Source organism: Pongo abelii, chromosome 6 (genome assembly GCF_028885655.2).
Source record: "Pongo abelii isolate AG06213 chromosome 6, NHGRI_mPonAbe1-v2.0_pri, whole genome shotgun sequence".
NCBI classification, from domain to species: domain Eukaryota; kingdom Metazoa; phylum Chordata; class Mammalia; order Primates; family Hominidae; genus Pongo; species Pongo abelii.
In genome coordinates, this window is record NC_071991.2 from 147447561 (window position 1) to 147457651 (window position 10091).

Below are 10091 nucleotides of genomic sequence, written 5' to 3' on the forward strand. Positions count from 1 at the left end.
GCAAGTGAGTGCGGGGTCTGGCCACTGTGCACAGCCAGACACGCCAGCTGCTGTGGTAGTGGGCAGCTCCAGGCACCAGCACCGGCACCAGCTCTGGTTCCATGCAAGGCTATGGCTGGACCAGACCTAAGGCAAGCAGCTTCCACTGTGGGAACTCGGGTCTGGACAGGGGAGATGGCATGGCATCCAAAAGCTTGGAGATGCCATAAGCCACAGAGCCCCAAAAAGGGTGTTATAGCCCTGGCTCTGGGAGCCCCTAGGTCTGAGCTCTCTTAAGCACCACTGCTCTTCTCTCCTGTTGCCTGCAACCTGGCAAGCTGGAAGCCATGCTTCAGCCCTGTTTATGTCACAGCTCTTTCAGTCCTGCCATTCAGTGGGTCCCCAGTTCTTGTCCCATGTCCAGGAAGATTGAGGTACATGGACAACTAGAGGGTGAGCAAGGTGGAGAGGAGCTTCATTGAGTGAGAGAACAGCTCAGTGAAGACCCGAAGTGCGTAGCTCCTTCCTGTAGCTGGTAGTCTGGCCATCTATCTAAGTCTGGCTGAATCCGGGGTTTTTATGGGCTCAGAAGGGAGGAAGTATGTGCTGACTGGTCCATGGGTGGCCATGGGCGGCCCAGGAAAGCACCATAAGTTCTCATTCCCTGCCGAGGGCTGCACCCGGAACCGACAGCCTGGCTTCAGGCCATCCCTGACTTGAAGGTGGGTGAGGACCTGCCCCTTTCTACCCAAAAACCTGTCTGCCTCCTGCCATTGACATGCCATCCATGGCACCCAGGCTGTTCATGCCAAGAGCACCTGACAGGCCCACACTGAGCCACCCCCAGTCCCCGTGGTGTGCTCCTCAGTGCCCAAAGTCTGGAGGGGGCCGAGGCGGCAAGAAGCTGGCGTGTCAGCGCCACCCCGAGTGCATGTACACACACCTGGCCAGGTCATGACAGCACCCAGGCTCAGCCACAACTTTACTCCACACTGGAGCAGCAGGCACTGGGAGTGGGGAGAGGCCTGGGAGTGGGGACAGGCAGCACTTTCAAGCCTGAGGGAACATGGCGTTTCCAGGGCCCCTGAGACTGCAGGGATGCCTAGGTCCAGAGCCGTGGCTGGGTGGCTGCACCTGTACCTGGGAGGGTGAGACTCCCACCCCGTCAACTCAGTAGGAGGCAGGGCTCCCACCTGTTCCTGGCCCCCCAACAGGCTCTGCAGAGTGTGCGCCTGGGATGTGCCTACCCCACTGAAGCTGGCGTCTTTGTAGCAGCTGCTCCAGATGGGCCACTGCTGCCATCATTAGTGGCCAGCACACATCAAAAAGCAGAATCCTGTACTCTTTCCCTGTTGCTTTGGCCAGGAGGCTAAAACAACATATGTTTAGAGACCGCAGGGATGCCTAGGTCCAACAATGGCAGCCTAGGCTGCCATTTTGTCAGTGCCAGTTTTCCCTATTTCCTTCCACAGTGATCAAGAAACATATTTTCTCTGCAAATGAAGCAGTGGGTGGATTAATGTTTAGGAGCAGGCTCTTCTGTGTGGCACTGCCCTTGGTGACTGCACCCAGTTGGGCCTGGTGAAACTGATGCCCACACACTTTTTCTAACATCAACATACCTCATCAGATAAGCATTAATCACATGGAAGGTATCTTCTCCAGAGCAGAGGTTGTCAGTGATGAGCAGAACAAAGAGTTGAGAAACACTTTCCGCGCATCTGGTTCAGACTCTGCTCATCAATAATTTCATCCAGAATTAAGCAAAGTATTTGTTACTGCATACACAGATCATAAGTGCTCTGCTGCACTGTACATTTGAAATGCAACAACCACCGGTTTGCTCTGTCTTTCTCTCTCAGCTTGATCTCTATCATTAACTTCACACCTTATTTATCATCTTTTGGGGAAAACTGATTTATAATAACTTTTGCTATTCCTGGAATATAGTAGCATCCACTCTTGACCACTGCCAACCATGTCTCTGCACTACAGTCAGAGAAATGGAGGCTGCATTTCTGCCCAAACTTTCTGTGAGATATTACTTGTTGTGAGAATAAATTCTCCCTTTTGGGTTCCACTACCCTCAGGTTAATTGTGTTACTTGCAGCACAGTTCATTCCTTGCGTGAGATGAATCTGCCTTAGCACATTTCTATGGAGAGAGAGGCATTGAAGACAGAGGAGAGAGAGCTAGGAGGAGGTTTGCTGAACCAGGAGCTAAAGTCAGGAGCTGGTGTGCATAGAAGCAACAGCATGAGAGAGGGGTGACCTTTAAGAAAGAAAGGACAGCAGAGGGGAGGGAAGATGGAGTGTGGATGGGGAAAGACAGGGAGTCTTTTGATGGTGTGAGGCGTTGAGGGAGCAGAGGCCAAAACCAGTTTAATCTGGTCATTGCTGTATCCCAGCATCTAGCACAATGTCTGGAGCATGACATACACTGAAATGTTAGTTAAAGTAATGAAGGAGGTCAGGCCAAGTGGTTCCTTATTTTTTCTGACATAGAAGTTAAGGTCAAGCACTGCTTCCTGTGAGAGTAAGCGATGAGGGGGAGGGGGCTGGAGAAGGGTAGAGGGCTGGGGGCGTTGCTAGAGAGTCCCCTGCCCCATAATAATGCTTCCCCTGACACTGACTGCACATCTGTGTCCCCGCAGTAGAGGATCCCTTTCCAGGTCAGTTCTAGAAAAACATGGATGACTTTGACTTTGTTTTTGTTGTTGTTGTTGTTTGTTTGTTTGTTTTTTGAGACAGAGTCTTGATCTGTTGCCCAGGCTGGAGTGGTGCAGTGGTGTGGTCTCAGCTCACTGCAACCTCTGCCACCCAGGTTCCAGTGATTCTCCTGCCTCAGCCCCCTGAGTGGCTGGGATTACAGGCACGCACCCCCACACTCGGTTAATTTTTGTATTTTTACTAAAGACAGGGTTTCACCATGTTGTTCAGGCTGGTCTCAAATTCCTGACCTCAGGTGATCTGCTTGCCTTGGCCTCCCAAAGTGCTGGGATTACAAGCATGAGCACCCAGCCACTCCTCTTCTTCTTATAAGGATGTTAGTCATATTAAGGCCCACCTAATCCAGTGTGACTCAATGTGATTACATCTGTAAAGACCCTCATTCTAACTAGGTCACACTCACAGGTACTGGGGGTAGGACTTGAACATCCTTACATGGAAGGCCTGCCCTCTGCTGGGACATGCGGAAGCAGCAGCAGAGTCTTGGATGTGGTGCCAAGAGCTAAAAGGTGCCAATTAAGTATGTTAACACGTTTGGGGCAGCATTCGGCTGCAGATCCAGAGGTCCCTGGTTCAAAGTCACATCCACCTTGTTTATCTGCCATTTTTATTCACAAAAGGTGGCTGAGAAAGTAAAACTGAGCTAAGAGAGAGAATAAAAATATGCTCAGATAACATTGGGTGGGACTAAAGACAGCTATAAAGTCAACAGGAAAGACTGTCTCTCCCGGACACACCACAGCTCTAAAACGTCATGACAGTCTCCTTCTTTGAGAGATTACGATTTTCTTATTTGCTGAGAAACCCTGTTCTCTAAAATCATAGACTGTCAGAAACTTTGAAATATTATCAGGAAGAATGAAACAGCCCACTTAAAAATTGTTTATACACCAATAACAGACAAACAGAGAGCCAAATCATGAGTGAACTCCCATTCACAATTGCTTCAAAGAGAATAAAATACTTAGGAATCCAACTTACAAGGGACGTGAAGGACCTCTTCAAGGAGAACTACAAACCACTGCTCAAGGAAATAAAAGAGGACACAAACAAATGGAAGAACATTCCATGCTCATGGGTAGGAAGAATCAATATCGTGAAAATGGCCATACTGCCCAAGGTAATTTACAGATTCAATGCCATCCCCATCAAGCTACCAATGACTTTCTTCACAGAATTGGAAAAAACTACTTTAAAGTTCATATGGAACCAAAAAAGAGCCCGCATTGCCAAGTCAATCCTAAGCCAAAAGAACAAAGCTGGAGGCATCACGCTACCTGACTTCAAACTATACTACAAGGCTACAGTAACCAAAACAGCATGGTACTGGTACCAAAACAGAGATATAGATCAATGGAACAGAACAGAGCCCTCAGAAATAACGCCGCATATCTACAACTATCTGATCTTTGACAAACCTGAGAAAAACAAGTAATGGGGAAAGGATTCCCTATTTAATAAATGGTGCTGGGAAAACTGGCTAGCCATATGGAGAAAGCTAAAACTGGATCCCTTCCTTACACTTTATACAAAAATTAATTCAAGATGGATTAAAGACTTAAACGTTAGACCTAAAACCATAAAAACCCTAGAAGTAAACCTCGGCATTACCATTCAGGACATAGGCATGGGCAAGGACTTCATGTCTAAAACACCAAAAGCAATGGCAACAAAAGCCAAAATTGACTAATGGGATCTAATTAAACTAAAGAACTTCTGCACAGCAAAAGAAACTACCATCAGAGTGAACAGGCAACCTACAAAATGGGAAAAATTTTCACAACCTACTCATCTGACAAAGGGCTAATATCCAGAATCTACAATGAACTCCAACAAATTTACAAGAAAAAAACAAACAACCCCATCAAAAAGTGGGCAAAGGATATGAACAGACACTTCTCAAAAGAAGACATTTATGCAGCCAAAAGACACATGAAAAAATGCTCACCATCACTGGCCATCAGAGAAATGCAAATCAAAACCACAATGAGATACCATCTCACACCAGTTAGAATGGCAATCATTAAAAAGTCAGGAAACAACAGGTGCTGGAGAGGATGTGGAGAAACAGGAACACTTTTACACTGTTGCTGGGACTGTAAACTAGTTCAACCCTTGTGGAAGTCAGTGTGGTGATTCCTCAGGGATCTAGAACCAGAAATACCATTTGACCCAGCTATCCCTTTACTGGGTATATACCCAAAGGACTATAAATCATGCTGCTATAAAGACACATGCACACGTATGTTTATTGCAGCACTATTCACAATAGCAAAGACTTGGAACCAACCCAAATGTCCAACAATGATAGACTGGATTAAGAAAATGTGGCATATATACACCATGGAATACTATGCAGCCATAAAAAATGATGAGTTCATGTCCTTTGTAGGGACATGGATGAAATTGGAAATCATCATTCTCAGTAAACTATCGCAAGGACAAAAAACCAAACATCACACGTTCTCACTCATAGATGGGAATTGAACAATGAGAACACATGGACACAGGAAGGGGAACATCACACTCTGGGGACTGTTGTGGGGTGGGGGGAGGGGGGAGGGATAGCATTAGGAGATATACCTAATGCTAAATGACGAGTTAATGGGTGCAGCACACCAGCATGGCACATGTATACATATGTAACTAACCTGCACATTGTGCACATGTACCCTAAAACTTAAAGTATAATAAAAATTTTTTTTAAATTAAAACAACTCAAATTTATTCTCATACAGTTCTGGAGACCTGGAATCCAAAATCAATTTCAGTGGTCCGAAATCAAGGTGTCAGTGGGGACATACTCCCTCCAAAGGCTCCAGAGGAGAATGTGTTTCCTTTCCTTTTCCAACCTCTAGAGCTGAAACAGTATACTTTTGCCTGGAGGACACAAGTTGCTTTGAGGCAGAGAAGCAGCCTCAACATCTGACCCATGGGCAAAACTTCAGATAAGAGGCTTCTGGACACAGCATCTCATGTCTGTTTCCTAGGCCCACGGTGCAGCCCACACCTAAGGCCCATCTCCACAGCCACAGCCTTGCTTTGCTTAGAGCCCACTTCACCGAAATTTCCCCAAGCCTCCAGCCTTGCCCAAAAGCCTACCTGTTCCTTTGTTTGATGAAGCCCCCCAGGGTTCCTTGGTGCACACTCTCCCTTAGTGCAGAGGTTAATTAACTTGACTTCGTCTACTGTAATGCTAAGAGGCTGGGGCTGGCACAGTGATGCGACATCACCACCTCATCTCCTGCTGGGCTGCATGAGTTTGGATGAAGACAGAGCCCCAAGCAATCTTCTGGTCCTGACCACTGCCCACCCCCAGCAAGGGCTCTGGGACCTTGCCCTGCTCAGCCCTCTACTGGGATTTAACTCTTTGTGATTTTTTTCCCCTCTTTTTCTCAAATAGACACATATCCTTTCTTTAACCTGTGTCCCTTTTTCTCTTTCCTTTCCCAGGCACTCTTTTTATTTATTTATTTTAATTTTTAATTTTGTTTAGAGACAGGGTCTCGCTCTGTCACCCAGGCTGGAGTACAGTGGATGGTGCAATCACGGCTCACTACAGCCTCAAACTCCTGGGCTCAAGCGATCCTCCTGCCTCAGCCTCCCAAGTAGCTAGGACTACAGGTGCATACCACCATGCCCGGCTAAATTTTTCATCTTTATTTTTGTAGAGGTGGGGTCTTGCTACATTGCCTAGGCTGGTCTCAAGCAATCCCGCCTTGACCCTCCAAAGTGATGGGATGACAGGCTTGAGCCACTGCGCCCAGCCCAGGCATTTCTTCAAGGTGTGGTCTATTTCAGAGGTCGGGAAAAGATAGCCCACAGCCAAATCCTGCCTGCTTCCTGTTTTTGTAAATAAAGTTTTATTGAAACGCAGCCACACTCATTCATTTACTTATTGTCTATAGCTGTTCTCAAACAACAGCAGAGCTGAGCAGTCGTGACAGAGGCCATCTGGGCCAGCAAGCCGAAACGGTTACTATCCAGCCCCTGGAAGAAAAGTCTGCTCACCCAGCTCTGTCTTCACAACTCTGTCAATTCCATTCATTCCTCAGCTCGAGGCCGGCTGTCTTCCCTGCCCACATGCTACCTCTCTTCTATCAAAACTGCCTTCCAATGATAATACTCAGTTGCCAATAAATATATATAAACACTTAGACCAATGCCTGGCACAGAATATGCATTGTGTAACAGGTGTTATTAGTTTTTTCTTTTTTTTTTTTTGAGACGGAGTCTTGATCTGTTGCCCAGGCTGGAGTGCAGTAGCATGGTCTCAGCTCACTGCAAACTCTGCCTCCTGGGTTTAAGCAATTCTCCTGCCTCAGCCTCCCAAGTACCTGGGATTACAGGCATGCACCACCACACCCAGCTAATTTTTGTATTTTTAGTAGAGACAGGGTTTCGCCATGTTGGCCAGACTGGTCTTGAATTCCTGATCTCAGGTGACCCACCCACCTTGACCTCCCAAAGTGCTGGGATTAAAGGCGTGAGCCACTGTGCCTGGCCTATTATTATTATTTTTTTAAAATTATTATTGTCCCCTTCCTCCCCCTTCGTAGAACTCTCTTCTCCTCCCTTTGCTTTCAGGACACTGCTCCTTCCCCCTCGTCCTCCTGCCTGGCTGGCCACTCTTTCCTCTGCCTATGTAAAACAAAACCCTCTTCTTCTCACTCCATAGTTCTTGCAGAAAAGTCACACTCAGGAAGTCCACACTCAAACTCCTCCTCCTCCTCCCTCCTCTGTCTTCTCCCTTTCCTCTTACTTCTTCCCTCTCCTCTCCTTCCCCCCCTCTTTCTCTCCCTCCTCTTCCTTTTCTCTATTCTTTCCCTCTCCTCTACTTCTCTCTTCCCCTCCTCCCTCTCCTCCTCTCCTTTCCCCTTGTCCCCTCCCCCTCCTCCTCTTCCTCCTAAGTGCTGTGTCAGTGATTGGCACTGCTAACTCTCCAAATCCCCAAGCCAGATGCCTGGGAGTGAACCCAGCCTGCCCTCAGCGGGATTGCCCCTGTATGCCACCTGCAGAGGTAGCATCTGCACTCCTAGTGCCTGGCCAGGTCTGCTCTCCTCCAGCCCAGTTCCTCCTGTACTCACTCGTCCTCTGGAATGCCCCCCTCTCCTGCCAGTTCCATTCCCTAAGCCTCAGCTCTCTGTATCCTATGCCCCTCCAAAATAAGGAGCCACTGAACTACAGCATAGTCAGAGGACAAGCAGCTTGCCATGGTCCGTGGTTTAAATTCTGGTGCCCGCCATCTGCTCTGGCTGATCCCTGGGGCTGGGGCATGGAGTGTGAGGACTGGCTCCAGGGGTCCAGTTCATGCACAAGTTTAAATCTTGGAGTTCCCCAGTAGCTTTTCCTTGCAGAAAGTGCTTCCCATGTAGCACATTCCTGCTCTTCTAAGTCCATATTCTAGCCCCCTCCATGGTCTTGGATGTGTGTAAATCTATTCATATGGCTGTCTATGAAGTCTTTACCATTTTGAGCCAATAGAAGACAAGGACAAGAGAAGATAAGAGAGTCTCTTTTAGTAACAGGGTCCTGAACCCAAAGTCAGAAAGAGTAGATTGAATCTGTCAATAAGGAGTGTGTGCCTGGGAAGAACATTAATGTTGAATCTCTGTTGTCAAACGTGCACTGTGAAGGGCACAGATGAGTGACTCTGAAGGCCCTTCCAGCTCTAAATGCCAGTGTCAGTCCTCTTCCTGAAAGTACAAGGAAGCTGCTACAGGAAGAGGAACTGTCACTTGTTTTGCATCAGGGAGATAAAATTGCAGTTAGGGAGGTTTGGCAGCTTTGAGGAGGCCCAGCTGGAATGAGCATCTGTGGTAAAATTTTATAGGAATGTTGGGCATGACTGCACAGTTAAAAGGTCTTGCTTAGGCTTATACTTTCATCAGGGGGTATAGCTCAGGGGTAGAGCATTTGACTGCAGATCAAGAGGTCCCTGGTTCAAATCCAGGTGCCCCCTGCTGTGTTCTTATTTTACTCTCCGGAGCTGGTGTTGAAGATTCAGCACCCTTCTCCAATCCTAAATCTCAGGATACTGAGCCTCCCTAAATCTGTGAAAAAGCCAGGAGCAACTTTAAGCCCTGTCACTGTCTCAGACTGATAAATTCCTTCAACTTGGACTTTTTATTTCACTTACCAAAGGCTTTGTTCTACCTTGCCTGGTTTTGTTTCACTTTTTCTACACATTTTCATGACCCCAAATCAGTGAAGTGCAGGTAAATGTTTAACAACCAGCTCTGAGGGGGGTGATTTGTAGTGTTTTCCAATTTCACAGAGTGAAAAATAATCCCACCATGGCAAATTTCAAGCTACAAATATGAGATGATGAACATGAAGTTGGGAAGGTGTGCTAACAAATGGCTGTCTGCTGCAAGCTAGCTCAAGCATAACACAGCCCCAATCCACCTTCCCGACAGAGGCCTGGACTCTCTGGTCGTGCTCTATCTTCACGATGCCTACTGACATGAGGGCAGTGGTTCTCACTCGCCCATTCATCCATGGAATCATTCATTCATTCGTCATCTGATTCCTTCTCAATGCCAGACACAGGAAAGACAGAGATAAGCAAGAACTGTCTGTGGTGAGCAAAATAGTCCAATGAAGAAATGATCCAAGCAATGACAAGGACAGCTGAACAAAAAAAGAAGGGGCGCTATTTTTAAATGAATGTTCTATTACCATTAACATTCTCAACTAGATAATCTAAAATGCCTCCTACCTCAAAACACCCAGAAATGCAAGACAAGATATAGTAAATATATATTCTTATATATAGCTGAGCTCTCATAACAGTAAAGGATATCTCCGGGGTGGCAGTGGTGGATGAACTAAAACCCTAAGAGGTAATATGAGCTGATCCTGGGAATGCCTGTGGTGGTTATGGTGAGCTAGCCAAGGTGCTTCAGTTTTCACAGCCATGTGGGTACAGGAGATTTGGCCTAAGACCTGAGTCTCCCTTCTCTTGTACCAAGTCAAACTCTTAGAGAGCCATAATATTAGTAAAAGCATAGGAAAAAAAAAAAAAGCATTCACTAGCATAAGAACACAAGACATCTTTCTCTTCCTAGGGAGGCAGAGGGCATCACCCCCGAGAATCCATAACCATACATCTATCCTCACACTTGTTATGGCTTTGAATTTACACTACCTACATGGTTCAGAAATTCCTCAACCTGAAAGTTAACATAAAAAGTACTCAGGCTAACAATGATTCTAGAGTATCCCCCGGTGGCTCACACCTGTAATCCCAGCACTTTGGGAGGCCAAGGTGGGTGGATCACCTGAGGTCAGAAGTTCAAGACCAGCCTGGTCAACATGGTGAAACCCCGTCTCTACTAAATATACAAAAATTAGCCAGGTGTGGTGGTGGGCACCTGTAAT

The 10091-nt window shown here is 46.9% G+C and overlaps 1 non-coding gene across 1 annotated transcript; it reads left to right on the forward strand.

Annotated features, from left to right (window-relative positions):
- Positions 1 to 8598: 8598 nt before the first annotated feature.
- Positions 8599 to 8670, forward strand: TRNAC-GCA (transfer RNA cysteine (anticodon GCA)). The gene has a single exon. It is a non-coding gene; the product is annotated as a tRNA-Cys (tRNA).
- Positions 8671 to 10091: the final 1421 nt, after the last annotated feature.